Below are 13,312 nucleotides of genomic sequence, written 5' to 3'. Positions count from 1 at the left end.
TCTCCCATCCAAGGTCAGGATCAGCCAAAGGCAATCTGGAGGCAGAGGGTTTGGCATGGCATTTCTAAGCCAGTAGTGTCCTCTGCCCTTCATGTTCCCTTGACATCTCTCTTTTGTTTAGTATTTGTCTCTCACACTATCCTTAGCTGTGACTCTGTGTACCTGCTTCCATGTGGGCCTGCGTGGGCCTGTGTTTCTGTGAGTATGTGTGGAATTTGTGTTTATTTATGGGCCCTGGGAGTGATTCAGTCTTAACCTGAATACTCTCCTTATTTTTATATTATTATTATTATTTTATTATTATTATTATTTTGGTACTGGGGACTAAACTCAGGGCACTCTATCACTGAGTTACCTCAGTAGGGCTACATCAGCCTTTTTGATTTTTTATTTTGAGACAGGGTCTCACTAAATTGCTGAGGCTGTTGTCTAACTTGCCATCCTCCTGCCTCAGCCTCCTGAGTCATTGGGATTACAGGAGTGTACCACCACCACTGGCCATATTCTTCTTTTAATTTGAGTTTGACTTTTTGACTTTAAACCTCCTGACACGGCATTTCTAAGCCAGTAGTGACCATCATGATGCAGTATCCAGAGATAAGGGCTGATCTCAGAGCCCTGCTAAGCCATGCCCCCTGCTAAGCCATGGCCCCTACCCATCCCCTCTTCTCCTCCCTGCCCCATGACTTCTCTTCCACCTGATTTTCCCCATCCAGTATATTTTGGATAGAAGAGGAAGATCCTTTGATTGGCCAAAAGAACCAAAGAATTCTGCTCACCACTGGGCTGACAGATTTATTTTTTTTAATTGGTTGTTCACAACATTACAAAGCTCTTGACATCATATTTCATACATTAGATTCAAGTGGGTTATGAACTCCCAATTTTACCCCAAATGCAGATTGCAGAATCACGTCGGTTACACATCCACAATTTTACATGATGCCCTATTAGTAATTGTTGTATTCTGCTACCTTTCTGACAGATTTAAACAGCAGAATTTTTCTAGTGTCGGCATCAACCTGAGAATCTGTCATTTCTGCCTTCTTGTACTTTCCTCTCTTCCGGTTGAGCCTTGCCAGATTATTCTGAAACTTTCTATTGTTGGAACACTGGGCCTTGAAATGTCATGGGTCCCACTTCTGTGCCCCTTTCTACAGGGGTCTGCCCAGTCTTACTCTTGGTTGCCTCTCCTTATCTGAGTCCACAAATGACGGAGGGTTTAAGAGTATGGGCTCAGGAATTGGGAAGCCTGGGTGTGAATCCAAGCCTTATCACAATCTGGCTGTACATTTGGACAAATTCCACAGCCTCTCTGACCTTCCTCATCCTGCTGCAGGTACTAGATAAGCTTCTCACTATGTCTTCATTTAGTCCTGGGAAGGTAGAGTTCCTGGGCTAGTTTGAAGGCTGTCATTAGCTAACCCTGTCTATGTGGTTCTTGTTGTTGTTGTTTACTGTGAGGTTGTTGATTATGATATTAGAAGATTTTTTTGTTCGTTTGGGTTATTATTTGGGAAAGGACCACATATCATTCATTTGGACTGTGTATAAAGTGTCAGGAAAAGGTCAGAAGTCATTGCCTTCTTGATTAGGGGACTTTATGTTCTCAAGGATAAATCTTTGGGAACTGTTTTAAAATTAGGCCCAGAAGAGAAAACAGCTTTCCATCCCTGCTCCTAACATGGTTCTGTCTCCTCCAGGCACCTGAAATTGATATTAGTTCCCTGCGCTAGTTTCCTCCGCCCTTTTCTTTGGGCAGACCCCACTCCCCTGTTGACAGGTAGGGCACTTCATTCTGTTGCTTTGAGTACCAATGTTTAAACCCAGCACAAGCCCCTGGAGTGGCTGAGGGAAACAAAAAGATAGAAGCTGAGTCAGCTGGTAAAACAAATGTTCCCTCAGCACCTCAGATGTGCTGCTCAGTCTTTGGGGAACTAGAAATAGAAAGGCAAAGAAAACAGTATCTATTTCCACACAGAGACCATCTTTTCCTGGAAGACATACATATGAAAAAGCACTTTTAAAATATCCAAGTAAGGGCTATAAAAGAGGTGTGTACACCCAGCTCCTGAGATCTAGGTGTGCAGCCCGAACATTCAGACAGGGCTTCTTGGAAGATCTAGGTCTAAGCTGAATTGTCCCCCTCACCTGAAGATGCACCTGAATCAAAACTCTCTCCCTGCTGTCTGACCAGGATTTGTGAGCAGGTGTCTCTATAGTTAGGATCATTTGACTGGTTTGTCTGGAAGTCTGGGAAAAAATATCCTTGGTGCTTCAGGATCAGCTTTTATTGAGAAAATCACACAGACCTTGAAAACCAAAGCCAGCTTCTTCCTGTGGGTCACCTCTGGGACTTTAGTCTGTAAATGTTCCTCACCTGTCCAGGATTAAATATTTTCTAAGAGTGGCATTCCTTTTTAGCCATCTTTTCTGACCACTTCCTATGAGAAACTTTCTTCTTCTAACAGGTACACAGGCACAAATTGGTGTTGCTCTGTGCATGCAAACTTACTTCATACATCTGCGCTTGCCACCTGGGTTCCCGTCTTACCTGCCTGTCTGCTCAAGTCCTTCCCCCCAAAGGGGCAGGTGACCGCTGTTCCGCTATGATGGGTCTCTCATTCTCACACCACATCCTTGATTATAATGGATGAGAAGGTAACTATCCTCCCCACTTTCTGGTATTGAATATCTAAGATCTGCACATTTATTTCACTTCAACTTCATGGGAATTTGAGAATAAAGCTTTGGAGCCTGACGAGACAGGAAATTGTGGAGAGATTCTTGAGCTATGTATGATGGGCAATGCCGGAGGGCCTCACAGGCACGCCATGCATGGGCTGCAAGGGTCTCTGTTGAATCAAAATCTCAAGGGTTGAGATCCCAGAATTTGTTTATTTTAGAATGTTCCAGAAGCTCTATTTTAAAAGTTTTAATTTTATTCACTTTATTTTTTTTCCCAACTTGTCAATACAAGTTGGGGTTCAGTGTAATATTTCAACACATGCAAACAGCATGCACTGATCAGATCAGGGTATTTAGCATTTCCCTGTCCTTACCATTTCTTTATGTTTGGAGTCTTTGAGCTCCTCTCTTCTAGATCTTCATAAAATATGTAACAGGGTACTCTGTAGTCATCTCTCAGTGCTGCAGAGCAACAGAACTGACTCTTTCTATCTACTGGTGCTCTGGTCCTGTTGTCCAACCTCCCTTCGTCCACTTTCCCCAATCTCCAGTAACATTCTCCTATGATCAGATGACTTTTTTTTTTGATACTGGGGATTGAACCCTGGGGTGCTTTACCATTGAGCTACATCACCAGCCCATTTTTAGTTTTGAGACAGAGTCTTGCCAAGTTCCTAGACTGCCCTCCAACTTGAGATCCTCCTGCCTCAGCCTCCCAAATCTAATTAATTAATGAATTAACCTGGTATAGCAGCTTCTATCACATGGTAGACAGTAGTGGAAAGAGAAGAAGGAAGAGGAAGGCAAGGGCTGCAGCATCACCTGGAGAACATTTCCCCTTTGCACAGCACCTCTACTTTCTTTTACTCCTTATGTTGTCAGTCTCTCAATTGAGGAGTAAAGATTCAGAAACATTGTTGTCACTTTCTTCTCTAGACTGGGACTAATTTTTTACTCTTAAAATAATTATTTAACTTTTTTTTATACTGGGGATTGAACCCAGGGACGCTTTACCATTGAGCTACATTGCCAGCCCATTTTCATTTTTATTTTGAAACAGAGTCTCGCTAAGTTCCCAGACTACCCTCAAACTTGAGATCCTCCTGCCTCAGCCTCCCAATCACTGGGATTATAGGCATGTGTCACTGCTTAATTTTTAAGTCAAATTTTTAAATAAGCAATGAGGAAAAATAAATCTCCGGATTCTTTCCTGAGATTCTTTCTCTACCCAAAACTGCATTAAATAACATGCATTAGTGGGAATGATGTTGGCCAAGTTATTTTTTTTACATTGTGTGCATGTATGAATATGGAACAACAAATTCCCATTATATAAAATCATAATGCATCAATAAAAATATGGAGAAAAATGAAATAAACATATGATGAGAAAAAAATTCTTATTATATTAAAAAGATACTATCACACTGCTTTTAAGATTTCTTCCTTCAAAGTTATAGCAAGCTTAGACCTGCACTTTTGTGGGTGATAAGCTCCAGAGAGTTTTGCCTTGGTGACTGCTTCAGAAGAGAAGGCTTTCTGACTCATTCCTATTCACTCTAGTAAACAAAGATGAATTGGGGGAGAGAAAGGGAGAGAGAAGGGAAAGCATATGGAAATGGTAGGAGACCTTCAATGATACATAAAATTATAAGAGGTTATGAGGGGCAAGGGGGAGGGAAAAAAAGGGAGAGAATTGAACAACAGCAGAGGAGGTAGAGAGGGAAGATGGGAGGGGAGGGGAGGGGAGGGGGGATAGTAGGGGATAGGAAAGGTAGCAGAATACAACAGTCACTAATATGCCATTATGTAAAAATGTGAATATGTAACAGATGTGATTCTGCAATCTGTATTTGGGGTGAAAATGGGAGTTCAAAACACAACTTGAGTCAAATGTATGAAAGATGATATATCATGAGCTATGTAATGTTTTAAATAATCAATAAAAAAAGGAAAAAAAAAGATTAGCAACATTGAAATTCTATTATACTCCTTTCCCCAATCCGAAGTTGGTACAATCTGAAGATCCTCCTCTGATCTTTTGATAACAGGATCACTCCTTGAAATAAAAGGATTGGTTTGGACCAGGAGTTTTCTTACAGGAATTTTTTGAGCCTGACTTGTTCTACTTGTTGCAACATAAGCTTATAGTTTGGAAAGTGACCCAAGTGGCTGCTTTATTGGTGCAATGGACAATAATCACAATTTGTAAATTTTATTTTTCCAAGATAAAGTAGGAAAAAATTAATTACAAACTGAGTGAATGATGTTTTAGGCTTCTTTAAATGTCACGCCAGGGTTGTGGCTCAGTGGCAGAGCGCTTGCCTAGTACATGTGAGGCACTGGGTTCAATCCTTAGCACCACATACAAAAATTTTAAAAATAAAATAAAATCTTGAAAACTGTCATGCTTTCTGAATGGTTTGGTCCTAGGTACAGATTATCCATAGCCAAAACTTGCATCTCATTTTCTCCAGCATGAACACTGTGCGAAAAGACGGGTGGTACAGATATGTGGTGCGGGTTCCCTTGTGCACTGATTAGGTGCCAAGTTCTCCCAGTCCCCCCTGCTGCAATGGATATCTGGGAGTAATTTTGTTCACCACTAACAATTACATGGACTAGAGGTAGTAGGTATAATAGGGCCAACACTAACTATAGTTCACTTTCTTTGCCTTCTGCATATGGCCTCAGTGCTGCTTGCCATATTCTTAGAACTGCTGCAGCATCTGTTATTTTTCTGTGTTATTCGTGATTCCATGGAAAGAGCAGGGCATTTGGTGCTGAAAACCAGGTTTTTGAGGTTGAGTCAGCTAGAAGCAGGAAACATATATTTGGCATATTATTTCCTTTAGGTGTTTTTGTTCCCATTGGCTCATTGATAACCTATCCCTAACTTCCAGTCTAGTTTTGTTAGTTTTTTTAACACAGTCATGTAGTGACTTGGCACTTACAATGTTCTAGATATCTGAATAGATTGCAATGACTTAACCATCAAAGTTTCTGCCTTTGTGAAGATTAAATTCCAGTGTTAGAATTGAATAATAAATAAAAATTTTAAATCAATAAATAAAATTAATGCATGTTTTGAAAGTTTTATGAAGGTATTAATTTGAATGGTATAAGGGAGAATATCTGTGATGGAGAAGAAAAAAAGAGGGAAAACCCTCTTTTAAGATAGTGACATTTGGATGATAATGAATCAACTGTGAGAAAGACCTGTTTGGGTATCCAAGGAAAGAAGAATATCAGGTGCAAAGGCTCTGAGACAAGGGAAAACTTAACCAAAAATATTTTGAAGTATGCTTTTCTATTTTAGCCACCATTCTTCCAGATTTGCAGGAATCTAATATCAGATAATCCCTGTCTCCCAACCTTTGGTTATGGGGTAGTGGTTTCAAAGTTCCAGAGAGATTTGAAAAATAACAAGAGCACTGGGGTGTGCTCATTTGTACCTGATTCATTGTTTTGTTGCCAATAGCTCACCTCTGAGGGGTCCATTCATGTGTCAGGCTTGCACTTTTGCTGGAGTAAGTGGTATGGCAGGCTGGCCCATACCTTCATCCTTAAAGAGCCCTGTTTACCATGGTCATGTGAAGTCCTGGCTAATCTACTTAACTTTAGAATTTGGCAGGGAGTTCTAAGAAACCCTGATCCCCCAATGGATCACCCAAGTGCCATATTCTTCTCTGTCTGTATTATGCAAGAGCAACACTGCCTTCTCTTGAAGGGTTGATGACCCTTGCCAGTACAGTGCCTCCTTTTATTCCTTGCCTGGTCTATTGGCATGAGGAGCTCAAAGTGACAGTGCAGCAACCGTAGCTCTGGAAACTCTCTGGAGAACCATTGGCAGAGTCAACTTTGGAAGAGTGAAGAAACAAGAGTCCTATATCCTCAGATGATCGCAGCAGCAATCAATAACCCATTCAAGAAGAATAGAGCTTGCATCCTGCTGCTTCCTTGTTCTTCCAACTTTTATTCCATCCAAGCCATCATTCTATTGGTGATTGGGATGGTGCTGCCCATGCCCATGACACATCCATAAGCTTCTTAATCCTCAGCATATCTTAATCCAATTCAAATTAACCATTACATGGTCCATAGCAGGAAAGCATCTCAAAGTAAACTGAAGCTATGATGCAAGAAATTCTGCCACTTGGGCGGTACAACCAAGAATACCCCACCAGAGTGTTGGGGGTAAGGTGTGATTGCAGAGGATGCCACGTGGAATATATGGCAATATTTGTGTCTGATTAAGGCCACAAACTCTGTAGCATCCCCATTTTAAAAACAACAACAACTATCTGCCATTCAAAAAGCAGCTCACAGCATGCTACTGGATGCTGGTAGAAAGGGAGTGTTTGACTATGGAATATCAAGCAAGTAGGATGGATAGTTCCTATGTCCACTCTCAGGTTCCCAGATCCATCAAAGTTCCCCTAATCGTGAGTTACAGTCTTTTAGATCTACCAAGTCATAAAATAAGGCAGCCCCAGCATCAGTTCTCATAAGAGGCAAGTGGCTCATCCAGGATTACACAGAGCAGGGCCAGAGAGTATAAGAAAGCTACATGTGCCAGTAGTCCCATTCCCCCATGAGATGCTCCACAGTTGTAGTGATACCCTGCACTCAGCTCACACCCATGACCACATGTGCAATCTTTTGTGACCAGCAGATAGAGAAGGAAAGTGGGGCTGGGGATGTGGCTCAAGCAGTAGCGTGCTCGCCTGGCATGCGTGCGGCCCGGGTTCGATCCTCAGCACCACATACAAACAAAGATGTTGTGTCCGCCGAGAACTAAAAAATAAATATTAAAATTCTCTCTCTCTCTCTGTCTCTCTCTCTCTCTTTAAAAAAAAAAAAAAAAAGAGAAGGAAAGTGGCCAAGCTTGATTCATGGATGGGTTAACTCAAAATAGAAAAGCAAGCTGAAAATGTACTGCTTCAGAACATAGCCTTGGAAGGTGATGCTGGAATCCCCCTAGTGGTCAGGATTCTGGGTGGCCCACATTGTATGAAAAGAAGTTTGGCCCAAGGTAAGAATAAAGACAGATTCTTGCCAATTTTACCTGTCACAAGGCATCCCCGCTTGAACCATCACCCTCAGGATCCTGAGCCAATAAAATTCTGGATCCTTGTGGAACATGTTGTACATGTACATCCTGTAACTTCTTTAATGTACAGTTTTTTTTTTCTCTTTCTCTCTCTTATCAGGTCCAGCATTTCCTCAGGAGGGTTACATTGTAACTTAACCATAGTTACTGGGATAGTGACCAGAGGAACAATCAGAGTAGATCCTCAGAGGTTTACATACAGCCTTACAATGTCGAAACCTCTGCATCATCTTTAAGAATGAGGTGAAAGGTCTCTATAATGAAAACTTCATTACTGTTTTATGCCTCAGTAATATGCTGCTGTGTGGATATGCTACATTTTGTTTCTCCATTCATCAGTTGATGGACATTTTGTTTCCAGGTTTTTCTACTGTGAATAGTGGTGGTAAGAACATTCATGTCTAAATTTTTGTGTGAACATGTTTTAAATTCTTTTGGAATATACCTTAGGAGTTGAATTACTGCTCCTGTGGTGACTAACTTTTTAAGGAAATGCTAGTTTTGTGTAATGGCTATCCCCTTTTGGATACCCATCATAATGTCTGAGTGTTCAAATGCTTACCAGCACTTAGTGTTTTCTGCTTATTATTATTATTACCACCATCTTATTGTAGATAAAGTGGTATCTCATGTGGTTTAGACTTACAATCCCCTAATGATTAATAACTCATTAATAATGAGCATCATTTTATGTGCTTATTGGTCATTGTATGTCTTTGGGGAAATGTCTTTTCAACTTTTCAACTCTTTGCTTATTTTTAAACTGTTATACAATATAAGTGGTTTCTGAATATATATTCTGGATACTAAACCTACTAGGTCCTTTTCACATATTTAATTCACATATTTCTCCCATTCTTTCCTTTCTCCTCCCACCCCATACTGGCAATGAACCTAGAACCTCACACATGCCTGCAAGTACTCACCACTGAATTACATCTCCAGGTGCACTCTGTTCACTTTCTTGATGGTGTCCTGTAACACATAAAGTTTTTTAATATTGATGAAGCCAAATTAATTTTATCTTTGATTGCTTATATTTTAACTGTCATATATTTAAGAAGCATTGTCTAATCTAATATCACAAAAATTTACACCCACATTTTTCTCTAAAAGTTTTATAGTTTTAGCTCCTCCATTTAAGTCTCTGATACATTTTCAGTCTTTTTTTTTAATGTAAGGACCTGAGCTAAGTATCTGACTTCATTTTGTTACATTTTTATGAATATCTGGGTGTCCCAGTCATATTTATTGAAAAAAAATATTTCCCTATTGAATTGTCTTGGCACCCTTGTCGAAAATCAATTGACCATAGATCTTTGAGTTTATTTCTGGAGTCAGTTTTGTTCTGTTGCTCTACGTCCACCCTTATGCTTATACTGTTTTATTTGTTTGAGTTTTTCTCTCATTTAAAACAGTTTTAAATTGACATATAGTAATTATACTTATATATGGAGTACAGAGTTATAATTCAGTCTGTCACACTGTTTTGATTAGTGTGGCTTTGTAGTAAGTTTTGACATTGACAAGGATGACACCTTCTAACTTTGTCTTTCCTTGTCATGATTTTCTTCATGACTATTTCAGGTCCCTTGCATTTCCATACGAATTTTAGGAGCAGCTTTTCTGTTTATGAAAAAAAAGGTAATTGGAAGTTCAATAGGGTTTACACTGAATTTGTAGACCAATTTGGGGAGTATTGCCACATTAATGATATTATTTTCCAAACCATTAACATGGTATGTTTTTCCAATTTATTTAGGTCTTGCAAATTGTCTTTGAGCAAAGCTTTTTCAGTGTACAAGTATTGCATCTCCTTGATTAAACTTATTCCTAAGGACCTTATTCTTTTAGTTGCTATTTTTAATAGAGTTGTTTACCTAATTTTCTTTTCACATATTCACTGCAGGTGTATCTGCACAAGCCTGAATGTTCCTGTCCCTCCAGAATCCATATGTTGGAACTTAACCCTCAAGGAGATTCCAGAGAAGGGGCTTTGGGATGTGATCAGGTCATTATGACTCTCCTGGATGGGTTTAGTGCCCTTAGAAAAGAGCTTGAAGAAGTGAGTTTACTCACATTCGCTCTTCTACTGTGCAAGTTCACAGCACCCATCACAGATGTGCCATCTCTGGAGCAGAGAATGATTCCTTACCAGGCATTGAGTCTATCAGCACTTTGTGCTTAGACTTCTCAGCCTTCAGAACTGTGAGAAATATGTTTCTGTTGTTTACAAATTTCCCAGGCTATTTTGTTACAGTAGCCCAAATAAACTAGGGAAATATCAATGTATAACACATTTTTATGCATGCTGGATTTTGATTGGGATTTTATTCTATAGATCAATGAACACAATCAGTTATTTAGGGTCTACTTTAATTTTTTTATCATAACCACTTTTGGCATAATTTTGTTACATTTATATTTAAATACAGTTGTCCCTCAGTACCACAGGAGATTGGTTTCAGGACCCCCTACAGATACCAAAATCTGTGAATGCTCAAGTCCCTTCTATAAAAGGGTGAGATATTTTCATTTAACCTACATACATCATCTTGTAAACTTTAAATCATCTCTGTATTACATATGATAACAAACATAATGCAAATACACTGTAAATAGTTGTTATACTGAATTATTTAGAGACTAATGACAAGAAAAAGTTGTTTGAACATGTCTAATACACAGTGATTTTGATTTTGAACATTGTGTGTGTGTGTGTGTGTGTGTGTGTGTGTGTGTGTGTGTGTGTGTTTTGCAGGGAATCAAACCTAGGGTCTCACACATGCTAGGAAAGCACTTTACCACTGAGTTACACCCCTGGCCCTTGAATATTTTCAGTCTGTAGTTGGTTGAATCCATAGATGGGGAACCCAAGATACAGGGGGCTGACTCGACTCTGTGTTCTGTGATATTATAAATGGTGCTGGCTTATTGTTGTCATTATTGCTGTCGTTTTTGCAATGCTGGGTAGTGGTCAAACTTCAAGCTTGACACATGTCAGGCAAGTGCTCTAAACACTGACCTATATCCCCAGACCCTAAATTATACTTTTTTAAAATTTCAATTTCCAATCATTCATTACTGATATGTAGAAAGATAATTTTCTATTTTAACTTTTTAATCTATAACCTTCCTTAACTATTTATCCTAGTAGCTGTTATAAAACCTTTAGAATTTTCCATGTAGATAAGCAGGTCTGCAATAAAGGTAATTTTTATTTCTTTGTTTCCAATTTGGTTTTTTTGTTTTTTGTGGGTTTTTTTTTTTTTTTTTTTTTTTTTGGTACTGGGGATTGAACCCAGGGGCACTTAACCACTGAGCCACATCCCCAGCCCCAGCCCTTTTGGGGTCTCACTATGTTGCTTAGGGCCTCACTCAGTTGCTATGCTAACCTCTAATTTGTGACAATCCTGCAAGTCACTGGGGTTGCAGGTATGAACCTTGTACCAGGCCCAATATGTATGTCTTTTAATTCATTTCCTTACCTTAGTGTATTGGCTAGGACTTATGGTATAATACTTGAGTAGGAATAGTGGGGGCAAATATTTTCCTCTCATCTTCAATCTTAGGGAGAAAGTATTTAGTTTTCACCATTAAGTATGATACAAGGTAAAGGTTTTATGCAGGTGACTGTTGTCTGGTTGTAGATATTCCTTTCACTTCCTAGTTTTTAGGAAATTTTATTTATCATACACAAAAGTTAATTTTGTCAAATGTTCTTTCTATATCTACTGATATTATCAAGCATATTTTTTCTTTTGTTGTCTGTTGATGTCAAAAATTACATTAATTGAGTATTAAATGTTGAATTCACCTTGTGTTCCAGGGTTAAACCCCACTTGGTCATTTAGCATATTGATAGATTCAATTTGCTAATAACATTTTGTTGCAGATTTTCACATCTGTATACTTGTGTATATTGTTTTATGGTCTTCTTTTCTTCTATTGTTTTTTCTGTGGTTTTGTTATCATAGTAATGCTGGTTTCATAACATGAGTTAAGAAGTACTCCATTCTCTTCTATTATCCATGAAAGTTTGTGTAGAATTGCCAGCATTTCTTGCTTAAGTGAATTTGCTGATAAACCCATTTGTGTTGAGATTTCTTTATTGGAATATACTTCAATAAACAAAAGATTGCCCACAGTTTTTGATAGTTGAGTGAGTTTTTGATAATTCCTCTCTTTCAAGAAATTTACCCATTTTTTTCCAAGTTGTTGAATTGATAAATGTCAACATCAGAACAGCCTTTGGTGAAAGCCCTTTTTTCATTTTTGCTTTAGATAATTTGTGTCCTCTTCCTCCACTGCCTCCTCCTCCTCTCCATCTGACTAGAAGTTCATGTTTTATCTATCCTTTGGCTTGATTAATTTTCTCTATTGTTCCTCTGTTTTGAATTTCACTGTTTTCTGCCCTTAAATTATTTCCTTCCTCCTTCTTACTTTGCATAATTTGTTCTTCTTTTTCTATACTCTTAGAATGGAAGGGTAGGCTATTGACTGGAAACTTCTATTCTGTTTTAATGAAAGCATTTAATGATAATATACATTTCCCTGTAAACACTGTTTTGGTGATATCATGCAAAATAAAATAAAAACCCTTTTGTATTGGGAAAATTTTAGGCTCATATGATAAATATAAACAGACCATACATATTTTGTGTTCATTTAAACTCTACTAAAAATGTTATCTAATTTCCCTTATGACTTCCACTTCAACTCATAAGTTATTTCAAAGAATGTTGCTTAATTGCCAAATCCTCTTATATATTTCATCCAGTTTTCCCTAATGTTAGCAATTTACATAACCATGGTACAATTTTCAAAACTAAGACTTTTTTCCCTATCTTTTCTCCCCCCTCCCTTTTTTTCCCTCCATAATTAGGGATTCCACCCAGGGACAGTCCACCACTGAACTACATTCCCTGTCCTTTTTATTTTTTTATTTTGAGACAAGGTCTCAGTAAGTTGCTCAGGCTAGCCTCAAACTTACCATTCTCCTGCCTTACCCCCTGCATAGCTGGGATTAAAAGCATGTACCAATTCATCAGGCTAGAAATTAACATTTTAGAGGAAAGGATTTTGAAAGTTCTCACTATAAAGAAATGAGAAATGTTTGAGAAGATACAGATATTCAAATGTTTGGGGCTGGGATAGAGCTCAGTTGGTAGAATGCTTGCCTCTCATGCACAAGTCCCTGGGTTCAATCCCCAGCACCATAAAAAAAAGGAGTTCAACCCGAATCAAACTTTACACAACACATACATATATTGAAATATAACATGGAACCCTATTAGTGTATACAATGTTTATATTTTTGTGTACTCAAAAGTAAATTTTAAAAAGAAAAACAAGGCATTAACATTGGCATACTATTGTTACCTTAAGACCCAAACCTTATTCCTATTTCACCAACATTGATGTCTCTTTTATGTTTAGGACATCTCAGTGTTGTGACCTTTGTTTATTCTTCCTTATAGAGAGTACTGGTCAAGAGTACTGATATTTTAT

The 13,312-nt window shown here is 38.5% G+C and overlaps 2 long non-coding RNA genes across 2 annotated transcripts in view; one reads left to right on the top strand and one right to left on the bottom strand.

The window, feature by feature from the left end:
* Positions 1-1,959: 1,959 nt before the first annotated feature.
* LOC308653001 lies at positions 1,960-10,008 on the top strand. The gene is made up of 3 exons (XR_014022964.1): positions 1,960-2,661; positions 7,902-8,186; positions 9,711-10,008. It is a non-coding gene; the product is annotated as an uncharacterized lncRNA (long non-coding RNA).
* The window catches only part of LOC308652996, a 36,581-nt gene continuing 31,995 nt past the window's right edge, over positions 8,727-13,312 (bottom strand). The window contains exon 6 of the long non-coding RNA XR_014022962.1: positions 8,727-8,776. This is a non-coding gene — a long non-coding RNA (uncharacterized lncRNA). The remainder of the gene's footprint in view (positions 8,777-13,312) is intronic.

The sequence above is a fragment of the Spermophilus citellus genome (assembly GCF_964194105.1).
Source record: "Spermophilus citellus genome assembly, chromosome: 1".
Lineage (NCBI taxonomy): Eukaryota > Metazoa > Chordata > Mammalia > Rodentia > Sciuridae > Spermophilus > Spermophilus citellus.
Note: the sequence above shows the minus strand (reverse complement) of the source record. Positions and strands in the feature narration are given on the sequence as shown.